Consider the following 21,349-nt stretch of genomic DNA (forward strand, 5'->3'; position numbering starts at 1 on the left):
TTATATCTATATAAAAAAAAAAAAAAAAAAGAGTTAAAATTATATATTACCTTATAGCTGAAGTGGACCCAGGATTTGAAGGTCGGGGGTGCACTTTTGGATTCAATCAAAATCTGCTTTGTATGTAGGGTACCCACTACTAATATATCACTATTTATTAAAGATATATACATGTATACATGGAATTTTTGGGTGCCAGTGACCCCTCTCGGCATTGCATATGTTCGCCTTTACATTAAAATTATTACAAGAGGAGGCTCCAGTTGTAGGTGGAGCCAACAGAATATAGAACAAAAAGGTTAACAACAAATGGAGGAGGGGAATATTAATACAATAAGTTTTCCTCCATAGCTAAATTGTACTGAGTATTTATTATAAGACGTTACGTTGTAGCACTGTGATTTATATGTGTGTCTTGTAATTAGCCTTTTTTAGTTTGTAGCTGTGGCAGATATTTTACATGCCATTATCTGTCCTTCCTTTTTTGTTCTAACTAATCCGGTGAGAAGATGATGAGTAATAAATAAGAGTAGAAGATCATATCCAACTAAATAAAAAAATAAAATAATTAAAATCTATAATGTGGTGTAATTGTTTTGGATTTCGATCAAAATGTTTTTCTTGATCTAACTGCAAAAATGGGGTAGAGCATAGTAAAATATTAATCAACGAAAATTATTTCCAGTTTGAACCTCTTGTTTGTAAGGAAGGATGTAGTTAAAGACTTACAAGTTCATTTGAATTATGTGGTTTGAGTCATACCCTGCATTAAAAATTTCACTAAATAAATACAAGTGATAGAGTTTGATCCCCATAAATCAAATGAGTTGCAGCAAAATTTCGAACTTGAAATTATAATATTCAAATTCTAGATCCGCTTCATAAGATTGAAGTACAAGTATGCATTCCAGTAAATAGTATTTCAAACAAATTTTTTTCATGGAGTGCATTTAGTTTCTCTATATCTATATCTAATGGAGTTCAGGTCCAGGAACAACTATGAGGCATGTGATTTACACGTTCTTTGTCTATTAGATGTAGACACATGGAGTAGAACACTGAATTTGGCGAGCATTTTGTTTCCAGATATTCAGATAAGCAACACCAGCTACAATTTATATAAGACCCGTAATGTTATATTGATCAGTGATCATGAAGATGCTAAGATGGATGCGCAGTCATACAAGATTAAACACATTCATAAAAGGTGCAAGCAGAACACATTAAAGATAAAATGAGAGAAGGTCGCTTGAGATTGTTTAATCATATCTTATGTCGCCCTACAGAGACATAGGTATGTATGTGTGAACCTATGGTGAGTAAATGTATTAAAAAGAGACGAGGTAGACCGAAATTTTTTATTTTGTGCCTCACACAACTGACACTAGTCGTGTGAGGCCTCTTTTTTGTCTCACAACTGTGTGGTCCTAGAATTTTGTGGACCCAAATGTATAAGATATGGGCCCACAAATATGTGAGATAAAAAGAGGCCTCACACAACTAGTGTAAGTTGTGTGGGGTACAAAATAAAATCACTCGTGAGGAAATGTGTTAAAAAGGGATGAGGTAGACCTGAAATCACATGAAAGGAAGTTGTCTCAAAAGATCACCTACAAATCCTTAGAGTCAATGCAAGACTATCTAAAGATATATAATGTACAATGAAAGAAAAAGATTCATATTGTTGATACTTACTAGTTGGAATAGACTTTAAATTTTAAAGAATTATTATTATTATTATTATTATTATTATTATTATTATGACTATTATTTATATTCATATTTAATTTATTCTTGCTGCTACTCCTATTTTATTATTTTTGGCATAATAAAAATTTGGGTTGAGCTTAAAAACAATTGAAGATTTATATCGTTAATCCTACTTTGCTTAGGACTAATGTGTAGTTATTAGTGTTATTTAACATCAAGTACAATTTCAACCCACAATGTTCATATTATTTATACCAGATCCAACACGATATAACTTGTATAAGATTAGCTTTACTAGATAAATATTTAAAAGACCAAAATAACATAGATTGCATCTATTTCATTTATTATTTACTTAAAAAAACAAGAAAGTCATAAACTTTTATATCATGAATTAATATTCACCGGGAAGAACTTATGAACCAAATAATTCAGTAATTATTAATCCTTGTATACAATCCTTACATTATAGTATTTGTATATCTCGGTGGGCGTTTGGACATAAGAATTGTAATACCAAAAAAAGGTGAAAAAAAATTTCAACTGGAAATGGTACTTTAAATTTGAGTTGTGTCTGGACATGAATATAAATTTGGGTTGTTTTGAAATTTTGTGAGTAATTGATTGAAAATTTTGAAAACAGCTTTTTGGAGTTTTTTAAATTTTCGAAAATTTTCAAAACGCATCTTAAAGTGAAAATTAAAAATATTATGAACCAATGCTAATTTCGAAAAAAATAAATTTTTTTTGAAAAAAGGGAAATTATTTTTATGTCCAAAGGGGCTCTCTTGGTCTGCAAATAAAACCAGTCGTAAGAGAGGCAACGGGCAGAAGAGCTGCCCGAGGCGGATCAAATAAAGGAAGATGCGAATACGCAGGAAGATCCAGTGGGTGAAAATCAACGGGCAGGGAATCGACGGGCAAGACAGAAATATCTGGTAGATATTTAGACAAGGTGGCCTAAAGCTAAAGTTAGTTGTATCCAATGAAAAGCAAGCACTTGATTTTATATTCCAAAATAGTATAGTAGTAGTAGTATTAATTCGACCTAACTTAAGTACATACGTGGATCAACCATCTGCCAGATTTATATATTTGTGGGGTACACCTATGGTGTTTTCATGAGAACATGCATGTCATTTGATATGTTATACATACACGTGTCGAGTTATTATTTGTTGAGAGGACCTGTTGTCCTAAATAATGATTGTGTGTTTTCTATATATTTTACAGTACCTAATGTCTTTTTCTCAATACTTGTTAATATTAAATGCTCCATTATTAAAGGAAGGTGTCGGTCGGTTTCCTAATGTTTTTTACTATGATTTAAGAGAATTCAATATTGTAACTCAAACAACCACCAGCAGTTGTACGAGTCCTTCTCAATTTGACATGTTAAAGGTGGAGAAACTTTAAACTGAATTAAATAAATAAAAGAAAAACAACATAAAAAGTAAGGTGGGATCAATGTATTTAATCAGAGCTTTTTTGAAAATAATTTCAAATTATGGCCGTGATAAAGGTTCAAAGCAAACCGTTTAGCCACGTCTCTAATTAGACAATCATATGACTAACTTAAAGAGGCACCTGACTAGTATTGCACATTTCTAATTTAGATAGACGCTAGACTTAAGAAAGAAAATTATGTACTCCCTTCGTCACTTTTACTTGTACACTATGGTTCCATAATCATAATAGTTTTCTCGATCGAGTCCAAACTCGTTTATTTAAGTAAAGGATTGTATTTTTGTCCCTCAATTTTCTTCTAATTAATTCATCGTCCATATTTACGTGCTCCTCCTATGGTTGTCCAATGGGACGGTACTAAATAAAAGGGACGGAACAATATTTAGCCGGGACGGTGGCGGGATGGGCCTAAACGGGACAGGATAAAAGGGACGAAACGATAGGCCCATCCCATCCGCTAACAAACGGGATGGGACGGGAAGGTTCGCGGGCCCTAAGTGGGCCTTTTTAAAAAAAATAATTATTTAAGCATTAAGTTTGGCAACGGCTAGTTTTTAGATAATGACTAACTAGTTTTTTTGACTTATTTAATAAGCTTAAAACTTAATAAATTATAAAGAAACTAAGTAAAGAATTATAAAATATTAGAACAAAAGACTTGTAATAAAATTTTTTAGTGATTATAGTAGAGTTGTAATTTATTTAATATAAATTCAAGCTATTAAGTAACTACATAAGAGTGTAAGACAATTCATTAAAAAAAATTCAACGCTTAGAACCTTTTATTTATTAATAGAACTTTCAAATTTCACATTCAAATATAATTCTTTTGAAGAACACCTAATCTACGCAACCACCCTCTAGGAAGGGTTCTGTTTGAACTACGCCTCTTAGTAGCCAATTATAAATTATCATACTAATATTTGTAAGCTCCGATATAGCTTCATTATAACTTATCTATAATTTCTCTCGGTTATTGTTCTGGAATTGGCAATGTTGATTGATGTTCCATGAGTTCCATGACATCATCGCTCCCAGTGCTAAGTATCTCATTGTATTCTTCTTCTTCTTCCCTAGTGGTTAATTTTTCAAAGCCAAGATTTCTTCTTTCTGAATTAATCCAATCTATAAATAATATGAAAATCTCTAGGCTGTCCTCCGATAATGAATGTCTATGATCTTCGATTTGAAATTTGGCGCGCTAAAAGCACTCTCCGCTGCTACTGATGATGCTTGAATAGCCAGGATATCTCGGGCCATTATTTGAAAGTGTTGGAAATGCCTTGCCATGCTCCCTCCACCATGCCAAAAGTTGTTCATTGCCTTCTTCGTCTTTGATACTTTCCATTCCTTGATTAAGATAAGAATCGAGTTCGTTATCAATAGAGGAATCAAAACCTGTGTGATGACCCTAAAGGTCATCTCTTGTTTTAGAAGTCAAAACTGTGTTCCGAGGCTTAAAAACCTCTTTTTGTCTCACCCCGATTTACGTGCACAGTCCGGACGAGTTTTCGGAAAAGCTTTTATGTGAAATTTAAGAAAAATAATGAGATTGGCCTTTAAAATTACTTAAAGTTGACTATGGTCAACATTCTTGGTAAACAGACCCGGACCTGTGATCCGACGGTCCCGTAGGGTCCGTAGTAAAATATGGGACTTGGGCGTATGCCCGAAATCGAATTCCGAGGTTCCAAGCCCAAGAATTTTTTTTTTAGGAAAATTGTTTGCTGGAAAATATAAAATCTTTTTGAAATGAAATGATGCGTGTTCTTGATGGTATCGGGCCCGTATGTTGGTTCCGGAGCCCGGTACAAGTTTAAAATAATAAATAAGTCGAATCTGTGAAATCTGGTAATAATCGGAGTTGATTTGTATAAATCGGACCTTTAGTTGAGAAAATGAAAATTTCAATGTTCTTGAGGAATTTCATGAATTTGAGGTTAAATTCGTAGTTGTTGATGTTATTTTGATGACTTGATCGCATGACCAAGTCCGTTTGATGTTTCTAAACTTGCGTGCATGTTTGTTTTGGAGCCCCGAGGGCTCGGGTGAGTTTTGGATAGACCACGGGGTGAATTGGACTTGGGAAATTTTAGATTTTTCATCTGGTATTTGTTGCAGGCTCTGATCTCGCAATTGCGAGGTCAGGCTTCACAATTGCGAGCCTGTCAGGCTTGGCTATTTCGAGGGGCTGATCGTAATTGCAAAATATACCCTGGCCAGCCTTGCTCCCATTTGCGAGCATTTCTTTGCAAATGCGAAGTTCTCAGAAATCCCCAGAAGTCGCAATGCGACAATTTCTTCGCAATTGCGAATATGGCAGAAATTCCCAGGGTTCGCAATTGCGAACCCCTGGTCGCAATTGCGACATCTAAGATCTGTTAAGTAAAATTTTTGACGGGATTCTTCTTCATTTTACAACTTTTTCAAACCTAAACATCACATACACTACAACATTATACATATATAGCTACGAAATCTTAGTTACAGATTAAAAAATCGTGGCTAGTACCTAACGATAGCCACAAAAATTCGAATCCATGGCTATTTACAAATGCATAAAATTTCATAGCCACAAAAATTATACTGGCAAAGCTAATTCATTATTTTTGCTATAGTTGCTAACAATCGTGGCAACAATTACCTAAATAGCTACAAATTTATTGCTACAGTAAAATTTCGTAGCTAAATATAATTTTTTGCCACATGATAAAAGTTACTATAGCAATAGTAATCTTTTAGATACAAAAGATTATTTGAAGCATAATGTTGTAGCTAAACAAATATTTTTGCTTCGAGTTATAAAAAAACCGTGACAATAGTTAAATGACATAGCCATGAAATTATTGCTACAATAAAATTTCGTAGCTAATATTAGTTTTTACTACGAGTTGAAACTTACTGTAGCAATAGTAACTGTTTAGCCACAACAAAATAATTAAAACAAATATTATAGCTAAATAATATTTTTTGCTTCAAGTACTAAAATACCGTGGCAACAATTGATTTAATAGCTACAGTTATTTGTCATGAAATGATGATATATATAGCCATAAATTTATTTTGGAGATAAAATTTCGCAGCTAAAAATTATTTTTTTTGGCACAAGTTAAAACTTGCTATACCAATGGTAATCTTTTAGCCGCATAAAATTATTTAAAATAAAAATGTGTAGCCAAATGAAATATTTTGCTTTAAATTATTTAAAAAATAGTTAGCTTAACAATTACATAGATAGAACAAAATATCTAATTATCTATTACTAACATTATTATTCATATTAAATTTTTATATAATTTTCATATATCTAGACACACTGAGAATATCGAATGTAATATGGTGAACATCTACATTCATTGAAAAATTAATTTCATAGACAAATAAGATAAAATAGTAATATATATGATTAAAAATTAATTAACTTTCAAATAAAAAAATTAAAATGCAAAAATTAATCTTCAATCTTAAAATTTAATTTTACAGATTAAATGCAAAAAAAATTCTTTAGTTTTAAAATTGAATTTAAACAAATATAATCTTATACCAATTAAATTGTACAACAAATTATTTGTATTATACATCGAATCAAAGAATTAAGAATTTAATATAATTATGTAAGAAGGGGTAGTGTCTCTATTATGACTATTATTCGATATTTTATAAACTTAAATAATTTCAATTATTATATTTTATTTCAAAACTCTGATAATTAAATATTGCTGATAAATAAGTTTATAAAAAAATTAATTAGTATATCATAATTCATACTAAATAAAGTATTACATGTGACTTTCTAATATAATCTAATTGTATTACAAATTATTACATGTGATAACTAATTGTATTCAATTTGAATAGGCATAATTGATGGTCTAGTGCTATTTTGATAATTTAATAATTATCATAAATCCAATTAAGCGCAAAAAATGAAAAATTGATATAATTGAAATAGGAGCATATAACAAAGTAACAAACTAATAATATCATATAGTACGAAGGAAGCTTTAAAAAAGCCAATTTAGAATATTTTTATTTTTGTTTAAATAGTTTATTGTTTCTACGTTACTTATTATAAATTAAATATTTATAATATCTATATTTTTTGTTTTTTTGGTGGGTAAGCTTTTGACTCATATTTGTTAGAGCTTACATTTTTTCATTTAATATATTACGTGTATTGATTAAGAAATAAAAGAAAGCAAAAAAATATACTAGTATATAATAAAGTAAGAAAACGACAAAGGCTATTTAGCCCAAAGCAAATCCCTAAACCTAAACTAGTCTGACTTTCCCTCTCTCACGCCGCCACCTCCCTTTCCCCACTTCTCCATTCCATTCTTTAACCACGGCTAAACTAAGAAGACCGAGAACGACAAAGAAGAGCGAGAGAGAAACCCATCGCTTTTCTATTATTAGACAGAAAAGGTAAGCTCATATCTCTATATTTTAGGGTTTGCGATTTTTTTATACCTATTTCACTTGGATTTTTGGGTACAATTTTGTAGACTATTCCAGCAATTTGATAGATATTGTATCTTATTTTTTTGATAAATAGTGATTGGAAATTTAAAGATTTTGAAGTTATAATGTTGGGAGGAGCCATAGTTCATCGGCTGTAACCGAAAAGCAATATTACAAAATTGGGATGAAGATCATTTAAGTTGTTTAAAAAGTGTTCAAAATTTTCTTTTTTACTTATTTTGTTGCTTTGTATTTTTTTCTTTTGTTATTTGTTAGAATTCTTGAAAAAAATATTTATCAAGACATGTTTTTTGTCTGCTTGAAATTTTATCAATATTTTTACTAATCGAACTTACATCTTTGTGTTAAAGTTTTAACTCAGTTGTACCTGTGAAAAATATATGATCAGTTATTCTAGCTTGGTGTTAAAATATATTTTCATTGACAGGTAAATTGGTGGAATTAGAGCAATGACAAGTTAAGAGTAAGATAAGGTGCAGTTAAAGACCCAAAGAGGAGTAAAAGAAGAAGACGGTGTCTCAAGCAAGATGTTTTGTAGAAGAATTGTGCATCGTGAATGCTTTGAAATTTACAATTATGTGTGATTACCTATTGTGGAATGTAAATTCTTTTTATTCTTAGATATGTTATTAACAGCCTTATGTATAACTTTGAATTTGTTTTGGAATCTAAAATATTTGGGATTTTAGCTATTATTAAAATTATTGTGACTAGTTATTCTTGTAGCAAATTTTTTAATTTATGGCAACAAAAGTATGAATTCGTGGCTATATACATATCACGTAACAAAAATATGGTTATACATTCTCACTTTTCGTAGCAAATGAAGAAATCTTTAGCTATAATTTTATATATTTCATGGCAAGAGAATGGATTCTTAGCTATCTAAATATTTGTGGCAAAACTTCAATTTATAGCTATGAATTTTTGAACTTGTAGCTAAAAAAAGTAAGAAATGAAAATATAAAAATAGCCACAAAGTTGAATTTTCGTGCAAACAAATTAAGTCTTTTGCCACAGTAAAACACCTTGTGGCAAAATATAAAGATTGCTATATAGTTTATTTGTCGTGGTAAAAGACTAAGATTATTTGCTATGAGTATATATTTTGTAGCAAAAAAGTATTATCAATATAGCTACAATGCAGAAAACATTCGTAGCAATAAGTATTATTCCTTAGCCATGGATCATATAAAGTCTATAGCTAACTTTTAGTTATGCTGCATTTTGCTACGGATGCTACGGAAAAAATTATTGTGGCTAAAGGGTTTAGCTACGGAAATTTTCATATTTAGCTACAATATATTTCGTAGCTACATATGCAAAATGTTGTAGTGATAGGCGATTTTCTTGAAGAGAGTTCTTCCCCAAATCATAGGTAAACGGTTTCTTACTTATTTTCTTCAATCTATACCATCTTTTTACATGATTTCACTTCAAAATCTAGGGTTTTTCATGGGAAATTGGGTGTTTTTGGGTAGAAGTTAGGATTTTCAAATTTTGGGGATTTGGACCTCAATTTGAGGTCCGATTTCAAAACTAATTGCATATTTGAGTTCGTGAGTGAATGGGTGATCGGGCTTTGGTTCGAACTTCGGGTTTTGACCAAGCGGGCTCGGGGTCGGGCTTTGACTTTGTGGGGAAATCATTGAGAAATCTATTTTCATGCATTAGAATTGGTTTATTTAGCATTTATTGATGTTGTTAAGTAAATTATGACTAGATACACGCGAATTGGAAGTGGAACTGAGGGGTAAAGCGGTACTTGAGGCTTAATCTTGTCCGTGGATTCGAGGTAAGTGTTTGGCCTAACCTTAGCTTGAGGGAATAGGAGTTGTGGTCTTATTTGCTATGTGTTAGTATGAGTACGACGTATAGGTATGGTGACGGGTATCTATACGTTGGTGTCAAGCATGCCCTTGAGTCTTATACCATGATTGTTGTGACTCTATTAGGTATCGATGATTATGATGATTATTAATGTTGAACAAAGCTTATGAAAGTTTCTTGGTAATTGACTATTGTTGAGCATTGGCTCAAGTTAAGTTTCATTTTGTTAAGTAATTGTTGAAAACGAGATTGGTTATAGCTGAACCCTTTGTCAGGATGTTATTGTTGATTCCCTTGCCGCGAGGTTATTGTTATATTGTTGATTCCCTTGCCGGGACGTATTATTTCTATTGCTTGGGTGAGGAAGAGCGTAAAGCACGAAGGGTGATGCCGTGTATGATATTGTGAGTGAGTGTAATGCACGAAGGGTGATGCCGTGCCGATATTATGAGTGTTAATGCACGAAGGGTGATGTCGTGCCATGATTTGAGAGTTAATGCACGAAGGGTGATGTCATGCCATGATTATGTGAGGTAATGCACGAAGGGTGATGCCGTGCCGTCTATGTTGATTCATATGGTGAGGACGAGAGTAAAAGCACGAAGGGTGATGCCGTGCACGCGTTACAGTTTCATTATTCTTGTTGATATAGACATGATGTTCATTATGCTTCTTTGTTGATGCTTCTTTATTGGTTTATTGTTAGAATCTGATACTCCCCGCAGCATGTCCCCTTCCCACCTTATTCTATTGATTCCTGTTATTATGATTCTGTTTGTATATAACTTAACTGCACATGTTTATATGATTGTCGTGTCCTAGCCTCGTCACTACTTCGTCGAGGTTAGGCTCGACACTTACTCAGTACATGGGGTCGGTTGTACTGATGCTACACTCTGTACTCTTTTGTGCGGATTTCGGTACCGGACCCAGTGAGTAGCTGAGGTAGTTGTCTTCTGTCCAGGGAGACCAAGGTAGATCTGCTGGCGTCCGCAGAGCCTAAAGTACCCCTTCCCTGTTTTAGCTTTCTGCTGTCTCTTTTCATTCTGAGAACAACTGTACTTTTCTTTTCAGACCAGTATTTGTAGAAATTCGTAGATGTTCATGAATTTGTGACACCAGATTCGTGGGTAGACATGTATTGGAGTATTTGGATTTATTTTAACTCTTCCGCGCTTTTCATCTGTTTATCTTTAATTACTATTTATAGTTGTTTGGGTTGATTGCTAATGTGTTAAAATCATAGTATTTGGCTTGCCTAGCATTCACGAGTAGGCGCCAACATGACTCCCGAGGGTTGGAAATCCGGATCGTGACAAGTTGGTATCAGAGCACTAGGTTGCCTAGGTCTCACAATTCACGAACAAGCTAGGTAGAGTCTGAGGGATCGGCACGGAGACGTCTGTGCTTATCCCCAAGAGGCTACAGAGTTTAGAAATAACTTCACATCTATTCTTCTCTGTCGTGTGATTTGACTTCTCAACGCTAATTGAACTTCTACTCTGTTCTTTCGTAGATGGCGAGAACACGTGTTTCTTCATCTGTTGATCAGCAGCCCGATCCCCCAGTGGCAGCTCCTATGAGCGGCAGAGGACGAGGTCGAGGCCGTGCTAGAGGCCGAGGTAGGGGCAGGGCTCAACCCAGAGCAGCAGCACCAGCGGCGGAGCTTCAGGTAGAGTTCGAGGAGGAGGTTCCGGCCCAGACAGTTCCAGCGGGGCCAACTCAGGTCCCAGAGGGGTTCATCGCTAAACCGGTACTCCAGGATGCTCTGGTCCGTCTAGTGTGCCTTATGGAGAGTGTCGCCCAGGCAGGCTTACTTCCTGTAGCACCAACCGTCTCTCAGGCTGGGGGAGGAGCACAGACTCCCGCTACTCGCACTTCGGAGCAGGTGGCTCCTCAGTTTCAGACTCCAGCAGCTTAGCCAGTTGGAGCAGTTCAGCTGGGTGTGGTAGCTCAGACCGGTGATGGAGCGGCTATGTCTGCTGATGCTTTGTGAAGGTTAGATAGGTTCACCAAGCTATTCACTACTACTTATGGTGGTACAACTTCAGAGGATCCCCAGGACTATTTGGACAGCTGTCACGAGTGTTTTCCAAACATGGGGATAGTGGAGACTAATGGGGTCGAATTTGCTGCTTTTCGGCTGTCAGGTTCCGCCAAGACTTGGTGGAGGGATTATTGTTTGGCTAGGCCAGCTGGGTCACCGTCTTTGACTTGGGATCAGTTCTCTCAGCTATTTCTGGAGAAGTTTCTTCCTATCACTCAAAGGGAGGACTATCGGAGGCAGTTTGAGCGTCTCCAGTAGGGTTCTATGACCGTCACTCTGTAACGACCCGACCGGTCGTTTTAAGCTCTAGCGCGCCGTTCAGCAGTTTGAGGCCATGAGCAGCTCCATTTCAGGTATTACGACTTGAACGCATGGTCGGAATTGAATTTTGGGAAGTTCAGGGTTGATTCGGGAGGAGAATTTTGATTTTGGAAGCTTTAAGTTGAAAGAAACAACTATGATTGGATTTTTGAGTAAACGCCCTTAGAATTGGGATTCAAAGGCTCTAGCAGGTTCGTATGATGATTTCGGACTTGGGCGTATGCCCGGATCGGGTTTTGGGTGACCCGGGAGCGTTTGGCGCCTATTTTGGAAGTTAGCATTTTGGAAGAAATCTCATAAGTTTGGGTTGAAGTGCGTTTCAGTGTTATTGATGTCCGTTTGGGATTCCGAGTTTGGGAGTAGCTCCGTATGGTGATTCTGGAGTTGGGAGCGCGATCGGAAGTGAATTCGGATGCCCGTGGGTCATTTGGGGGTCATTTAGCTAAAGATAGAAATTTGAACGTTTTTGAGAAGTTTGACCGGAGGTGGACTTTTTGATATCGGGGTCGGAATCCGATTTCGAAAGTTGGACTAAGTCCGTAATGTCAAATATGACTTGTGTGCAAAATTTGGAGTCAATCGGACGTGATTTGATAGGTTTAAACATCGAAAGTAGAAGTTGAAATTCTAAAGTTCATAAAGCTTGGATTGGAGATCAATTCGTGGTTTTAGCGTTGTTTGATATGATTTGAGGCCTCGAGCAAGTCCGTAATGTGTTTTGGGACTGGTTGGTATGATTGGTTGCGGTCCCGGGGGCCTCGAGTGGATTCCGGGTGGTTAACGGATCGAATTCGGAGTTTAAAGAAGAGCTGAAGTTGCTGGTTGCTGGTGTAACCGCACCTGCGAGACTAGGACCGCAGGTGCGGAGCTGCAGAAGCGTCCCTATGGTCGCAGATGCGAAATTGGCGGAAGAGAGCTGGGACCGCAGATGCGGTCGTTTTGCCGCAGATGCACGAGAAGAATTATCCAGTTCATGATTTAGAGCTAGCAACCATTGTCCACGCGCCGAAGATTTGGAGGCATTACTTATATGGCGTGTCATGTGAGGTGTTCACGGATCATAAGAGTTCGCAGTATTTGTTCAAGCAGAAGGAGCTCAATTTGAGGCAGAGGAGGTGGTTGGAGCTTTTGAAAGACTATGATATCACCATCTTGTATCATCCGGGGAAGGCGAATGTACTGGCCGATGCTTTGAGTAAGAAGTTAGCCAGTATGGGCAGTCTTGCATATATTCCGGTCGGTGAGAGACCGCTTGCCTTGGACGTTCAGGCTTTAGCCAATCTGTTCTTGAGGTTGGATGTTTCTGAGCCCAGCCGTGTGCTGGCTTGCACAGTCGCTCGTTCTTCATTATTTGAGCGTATCCGAGATCGACAATATGATGATCCTCATTTGCTTGTCCTTAGGGACACGGTGTGGCACGGGGGTGCCAAGCAGGTTACAGTTCGGGATGATGGAGTTTTGAGGATGCAGGGTCGTATTTTTGTGCCCCATGTGGATGGACTTCGTGAGTTGATTCTAGAGGAGGCCCATAGTTCCCGGTATTCTATTCATCCGGGCGTCGCTAAGATGTATCAGGACTTACGACAGCTTATTGGTGGAGGAGGATGAAGAAGGATATTGTTGCGTATGTAGCTTGGTGTTTGAATTGTCAGCAGGTAAAGTACGAGCATCAGAGACCTGGAGGTTTGCTTCAGAAGATTGAGATTCCTAAGTGGAAGTGGGAGCGTATCACTATGGACTTCGTTGTTGGACTCCCACGGACTTAGAGGAAGTTCGACGTGATATGGGTTATTGTTGATAGGCTGACCAAGTCAGCGCATTTCATTCCTGTAGCAGTCTCCTATTCGTCAGAGAGGTTAGCTGAGATCTATATCCGGGAGATTGTTCGTCTTCATGGTGTGCCCGTGTCCATTATTTCTAACCGAGGTACGCAGTTTACCTCGCATTTCTGGAGGGCAATTTAGCGTGAGTTGGGTACTCGGGTCGAGTTGAGCACAGCATTTCATCCTCAGACGGACGGACAGTCCGAGCGTATTATTCAGATTTTGGAGGATATGCTCCGAGCATGTGTTATTGACTTTGGAGGTTCGTGGGATCAGTTCTTGCCATTAGCGGAGTTTGCCTACAACAACAGCTATCAGTCGATCATCCAGATGGCCCCCTATGAGGCATTATATGGTAGACTGTGTCGATCGCCAGTTGGGTGGTTTGAGCCGGGAGAGGCTCGGTTGTTGGGTACGGATTTGGTACAGGATGCCTTGGACAAGGTTAAGATCATTCAGGATAGGCTTCGTACATCTCAGTACAGGAAAAAGAGTTATGCCGATCGAAAGGTTCGTGATGTGGCATTCATGGTCGGAGAACGAGTGTTGCTTCGGGTGTCGCCCATGAAGGGCGTGATGAGATTTGGGAAGAAGGGCAAGCTAAGCCCTAGATTCATCGGTCCTTTTGAGATTCTTGATCGAGTAGGAGAGGTGGCTTATAGACTTGCATTACCACCGAGTTTATCAGCAGTGCATCCAGAGTTTCATGTGTCCATGCTTCGGAAGTATCACGGAGACCCATCCCACGTGTTAGACTTCAGCACTGTCCAGTTGGACAGGGACTTGACCTATGAGGAGGAGCCGGTAGCCATTCTAGACCGGCAGGTTCGTCAGTTGAGATCAAAGAATTTCCCTTCAGCTCATATACAGTGGGGAGGTCACCCTATTGAGGCAGGGACCTGGGAGTCCGAGTCCGATATGCGGAGCCGATATCCTAATCTTTTCACCGACTCAGGTACTTTTCTATGTCCGTTTGAGGACGAACGGTTGTTTTAGAGGTGGAGAATGTGATGACCCTAAAGGTCATCTCTTATTTTAGAAGTCAAAACTGTGTTCTGAGGCCTTAAAAACCTCCTTTTGTCTCACCCCGTTATGCGTGCATAGTCCGGGCGCATTTCCAGAAAAGCTTTTATGTGAAATTCGATAAAAATAATGAAATTGGCCTTTAAAATTGATTAAAGTTGACTTTGGTCAACATTCTTGGTAAATGGACCCGAACCCGTGATTCGACGGTCCCGTAGGGTCTGTAGTAAAATCTGGGACTTGGGCGTATACCCGGAATCGATTTCCGAGGTCCCAAGCCCGAGAAAAGAATTTTTAAAGAAAATTATTTGCTAGAAAATATAAAGGCTTTTTGAAATGAAATGATGCATGTTCTTGATGGTATCGGCCCGTATGTTCGTTCCGGAGCCCGGTATAGGTTTAAAATAATAAATAAGTCGAATCTGTGAAATCTGGTAAGAATCGGAGTTGATTTGGTATAAATCGGACCTTTAGTTGAGAAAATAAAAATTTCAATGTTCTTGATGAATTTCATGAATTTGAGGTTAATTCGTAGTTGTTGATGTTATTTTGATGATTTGATCGCACGAGCAAGTCCTTATGATGTTTTTAGACTTGCGTGCATGTTTGGTTTGGAGCCCCGAGGGCTCGGCTGAGTTTTGGATAGGCCACAGGATGAGTTGGACTTAGGAAATTTCAGATTTTTCATCTGGTATTTGTTGCAGGCTCTGATCTCGCAACTGCGAGGTCAAGCTTCGCAATTGCGAGTCTGTCAGGCTTGGCAATTGGGAGGGACGGATCGCAATTGCGAAATATGCCCTGGCCAGCCTTGCTCGCATTTGCTCGCATTTCTTCGCTAATGCGAAGTTCTAAGAAATCCCCAGAAGTCGCAAAATGCGACAATTTCTTCGCAATTGCGAAGATGGCAGAAATTCCTAGGGTTCGTAATTGCGAACCCCTGGTCGTAATTGCGACATCTGAGACCTATTAAGTGGAATTTTTGACGGGATTCTTCTTCATTTTACAACTTTTTCAAGCCTAAACATCACATAGGCGATTTTCTTGAAGAGAGTTCTTCCCCAAATCATAGGTAAACGATTTCTATCTTATTTTCTTCAATCTATAACATCTTTTTACATGATTTCACATCAAAATCTAGGGGTTTTCATGGGAAATTGGGTGTTTTTGGGTAGAAGTTAGGATTTTCAAATTTTGGGGATTTGGACCTCAACTTGAGGTCCGATTTAAAAACTAATTGCATATTTGAGTTTGTGAGTGAATGGGTGATCGGGCTTTGGTTCGAACTTCGGGTTTTGACCAAGCGGGCCCGGGGTCGGGTTTTGACTTTTTGGGGAAATCATTGAGAAATCTTTTTTCATGCATTAGAATTGGTTTATCTAGCATTTATTGATGTTATTAAGTAAATTATGACTAGATACATGCGAATTGGAAGTGGACCCGAGTGGTAAAGCGGTACTTGAGGCTTAATCTTGTCCGTGAATTCGAGGTAAGTGTTTGGACTAACCTTAGCTTGAGGGAATAGGAGGTGGTCTTATTTTCTATGTGTTAGTATGAGTACGACGTATAGGTGTGGTGACGGGTATCTATACGTTGGTGTCAAGCATGCCCGTGAGTCTTATACCATGATTGTTGTAACTCTATTAGGTATCGATCATGCTCAAATTGATGATTATTAATGTTGAACAAAGCTTATGGAAGTTTTTTGGTAATTGACTATTGTTGAGCATTGGCTCAAGTTGAGTTTCATTTTGTAAAGTAATTGTTGAAAACGAGATTGGTTATAGCTGAACCCTTTGCCAGGATGTTATTGTTGATATTGTTGATTCCCTTGCCGGGAGGTTATTGTTATATTGTTGATTCCCTTGCCGGGACGTATTGTTTCTATTGCTTGGGTGAGGAACAGTGTAAAGCACGAAGGGTGATGCCGTGTATGATATTGTGAGTGAGTGTAATGCACGCAGGGTGATGCCGTACCGATATTATGAGTGTTAATGGACGAAGGGTGATGCCGTGCCATGATTTGAGAGTTAATGCACGAAGGGTGATGCCGTGCCAATGTTGTGAATAATGCACAAAAGGTGATGCCGTGCCATGATTATGTGAGGTAATGCACAAAGGGTGATGCCGTGCCGTCTCTGTTGATTCATATAGTGAGGACGAGAGTAAAAGCACGAAGGGTGATGCCGTGCGCGTGTTACCGTTTCATTATTCTTGTTGATATAGACATGATGTTCATTATGCTTCTTTATTGGTTTATTGTTAGAATCTGATATTCCCCGCAACATGTCCCATTCCCACATTATTCTGTTGATTCCTGTTATTATGATTCTGTTTTTATATGATTTAACTGCACAGGTTTATATGATTGTCGTGTCCTAGCCTCGTCACTACATTGCCGAGGTTAGGTTCGATGCTTACTCAGTACATGGGGTCGGTTGTACTGATGCTACACTCTGCACTCTTTTGTGCAGATTTCAGTGCCGGACCCGGTGAGTAGCTGAGGTAGTTGCCTTCTGTCTAGGGAGACCAAGGTAGATCTGTGATCGAGGCCAACCCTGTACTACTAAAGAGTAGCAAGAGAGGTCGTAGCAGCTTTTACCCGATAAGGTCGGGATCGACATCCACAGGGAGCTAGAAATTGGAATTGAGTTTCTTTCTAAGTTATAGTTGTGTAATTGATCCTAATTGCACTTCTAAACATTTTTGGGTTTTTTGATTAACTTCTAAATTTATACTACCAATGTGCTAAATTGAGCTACGTTATGCTAAGAGGAAGCTATTGAAGATGTTCTAATGCGATAAAAGGCACTAGGGAAGTGACCTTCACCTAGGTGGATAATTAACGAATTCTTATGTCTAAGGCTAGTTTGTCATACTTAGGGATTACGATATAACCATTGCACGATTCTACCCACTCTATGGCTCTCGGCAGTTCGAGTGATTTTGCCCTAATTAACTTTCTCAAGACCAATTGGGTATGAACATTTGTGCAAGCAATTAAGGTTCAAGTTGGGTATTACGATCTCTCGGTTTAACCCTTTAACTGGGGCTATCAATTCTCTTGAGTATGCCCCAATTCCTTGTTGGACTAATTCTAGAGACTTGGGCTCTCTTTCTCAAGAAGAGCAAAAATCAACAAAGCATAAACTAGTGTTTGCAACCACTGATTCAACAATAAAACCATAAATTAGTCCAAATATCAAACACCCATAAACAATCAAACCTTAAAACATAAGACCCATCAATTACCCACACTAGGGTTGAGCCACAACCCTAGCTGATGGGTCTAGCTACTCATGATTAAGGAGAAAAACAAAGAAACAGATAAAGATAAGCTCATAATAATTAATTGCTAAATAAAACTTGAAGATTCAATGGTGAAATTAAGCTATTTTTACTCAAAATAGTAAAACAAACGAAGTCACGAGCGTAGCTCTACGTCCAAAACTATCTGATGCCCTAAAAATGGGAAAAGAATCTATTTATACTAGGCTGAAAATTTCGAACAAAAATACCCCTGCGGGGCTAGTGCGAACCGCACAAAAACAAGTGCGGCCGCACTAAGGCTCTGAACTTGAATAATCAGCTCTCTGAACTTGGGCAGTGCGGACCGCACGAAATCGAGTGCGGCCGCGGTGGCTTCCATTGCGGTCCGCACAAAAAGGACCGCGGACCGCATTGAGCTTCAACCTCAAAAACACCACTCTCTGAACCTTGGCTCCGCGGACCACACTAAATCGAGTGCGGCCGCAATGATCCCAACGCGGACCGCACAAAACCCCTTACGGCCGCATTGCCTTTTGGCCTGAATAACAACCTCTCTGAACATCACTTGTGTGGACCGCACAGAATGGTGTGCGGCCGCACTGGCCCTGGTTGACTGAGCTTTGTCTTGTCTTGGTACTTGTGCAAGTTTCACTCCTTTTTGAGCTGATTTTTTGACACTTTGTCACCTTGTTGATCAAACCTGCAATCAAGCACAACTAGTGAGCCTTTGGGACTATTTTGTACACATTTCTAGTCAAAACTTGAGCATGAAGGAGTGTAAAATGCATCATATTCCCTAGTTATCAATCTGCTGGAGTCCGCAGAGCCTAAAGTCCCCCTTCCCTGTTTTAGCTTTCTGCTGTCTCTTTTCATTCCGAGAACAGTTGTACTTCTCTTTTCAGATCAGTATTTGTAGAAATTCGTAGATGTTCGTGAATTTGGGACACCAGATTCGTGGGTAGACATGTATTGGAGTATTTGGATTTATTTTAACTCTTCCGCGCTTTTTATCTGTTTATCTTTAATAACTGTTTATAGTTGTTTGGGTTGATTGCTAATGTGTTAAAATCATAGTATTTGGCTTGCCTAGCTATCACGAGTAGGTACCATCACGACTCCCGAGGGTGGAAAATCCGGGTCGTGACAACCTATTATATCATCCACACCTTCCCATAGAAATTCTACTCTAGCCTTAGAAGTAGTAAGAGCAGTTTCACCACCTGTTATTTCCATAGATTTATACTTATCAAACAATGATCTAGCATAAGAATATATGTTAGCTTGGAGTCTTCGAGAGATGACTGTTCATTTTCTTGAATTGCTAAATTCCCATTAATTTGACGAACAAGTCCCTTTGCAGCTCTTAATTTTAAAGATGTGTTAAGTAGAGCAGAAATTAAGTAAACTTAGGGAACAGGACAAAAAATACTTTTTAAATTTTGCAATTATTTCATTAATGGCCGGTGCATAAGTTGGATTTGTTTTATACTTACCAAATACAACAGAAATTTCACAAATATACCATAATATTTGTGTAACAGTAGGATAATATATACCAAAAAATTATTTTCTAGCATAATAGAATTTTTCTAAAAATTTAGTAAGCTTTTGATCTCATCCCAATCATAATCAACAATTTGATCAGCGGGATACCGTTATGCATATTAAATACCTTTTCTATAGGCACCCGATAATCATAAGCAACTTTAAGCATTTCGTAAGTAGGATTTCACCTAGTACAAACATCTTTTGAAATTTTTCTATATGGAAGGTTAGCACTAGCACATTATTGAACAAATTCACGAAGTCTACTCGCTTTATTAGCACGAAAAATATAGCCGCAAGCATGTTGTACTTTACTACAAGCATTAAAAAATAAATTAATACCATCTTTTACAATCAAGTTAAAAATATGGCATGCACATCTAACATGAAAAATTATTGGATCAATTGGACAAATTCTAGTTCTTAAGCTAGTTGTTGCGGTTGTGTTAGCAGAAGCATTATCTAAGGCTTTATCAATGAGCCCATAAAAATTAACTATTTGTAAAACAGTAGTTGCAATATATGTGTTTTGAATCAATACATTTATAACCAATAATACTTTTTTGCATGTTCCAGTGATGATCAACCCAATGACATGTAACAGTTAAATAATTACAACCATTAGGAATGCGACCTATATCAGATATGATAGACACTTTACAATCTAAGTGGAAAAATACACAACGAATATACTGAAGATATTCGGTTTGAAATTTAAAAATATCATTTCTAATTGTGGTCTTAGGAAAACCTTGAAAAGCAGAACTATAAGTTTCTTGTATATAATGCACAAAAGCAGGGTGAGAAGGAAAAGTAAAAGGTAAGTCATAGACAACCACCATTTTTGCTAAGTTTCACGATCTCCATCTTTGTAATAAGGGCGTCAAATAGTACCAGAAGCAGGGTCAAACTGTTGTTGTAAAAAGTTAGAACCCTTGCTAGATCCACTAGGAGTGCCAGTACCGGTGCTAGGATCCGGAATTTTTTCGGCTTCTATTTGAGCTTGCATCAAAGATTTGTGGTCCTTATGTAAGTGACTGGTTAAACCCCCCGTCCCACCACCTTTGGTATATGTACAAATCGTTGCTTATATTTTTCACATATAGCAAGTTTATTGACTTTATCATGTTAATTTTTTTTCATACAAGTGATGTATTGCTACGTTCAACATTATGCTTATCCCTTACAGGAGGTACAGGGGGTAAAGCTCAAGACCGAGATTGACTCTGAGTTGGAGCTTGTGTTGCGGGACTAGTGGGTGTTTCAACTAATTCATCTTCCTCATTTTCTTCATCCTCATTTTCTTCGTCCTCAATAAAAATATCATTGTCAAATTGTCTTTGTAAAGTTTCATGATCTAGTTGTTCTCCGAAATTAATATATAACACGCGGGGGGTTGGAAAAATGAAGTTTCATCAACATGAGTCATTTCATCTATATGTTTTCTAATTCTAGGATAAGGATTAGGATTATGACTAGAATTAGGATTACTACTACTATCACCTCTACTACTTTTTTTAAATATGCCAAATACACTTTTAGGAGCCATAATTTAAATATGAAATTAAATTTAAAAAGTTAACACAAAAATTAAACACACAAATGAAATACGAAAATAGAACACATAGAGTAAACTCAAAAATTAAGCACTTAAATGATATGCAAAAATTAGGAGATGGAACGAGTGCACCGTGATTAAATATTGAAACTTGAAGAAATTGCCTAGAAAATTGCTCCAAATACTTGACGAATTAATTTGAAGCTTGAAAATTGCTCCAAAAATTTGCTCAAATACTTGAAACTTAGTTGATTGTGAGAAATTGAGAGTGTCACA

The 21,349-nt window shown here is 37.4% G+C and overlaps 1 long non-coding RNA gene across 1 annotated transcript; it reads left to right on the forward strand.

Annotated features, from left to right (window-relative positions):
• LOC109235087 lies at positions 7,434 to 8,372 on the forward strand. Its single transcript, XR_002069316.1, has 2 exons — positions 7,434 to 7,602; positions 8,087 to 8,372. It is a non-coding gene; the product is annotated as an uncharacterized LOC109235087 (long non-coding RNA).

Source organism: Nicotiana attenuata, chromosome 11, assembly GCF_001879085.1.
Source record: "Nicotiana attenuata strain UT chromosome 11, NIATTr2, whole genome shotgun sequence".
Taxonomy (NCBI): Eukaryota; Viridiplantae; Streptophyta; class Magnoliopsida; order Solanales; family Solanaceae; genus Nicotiana; species Nicotiana attenuata.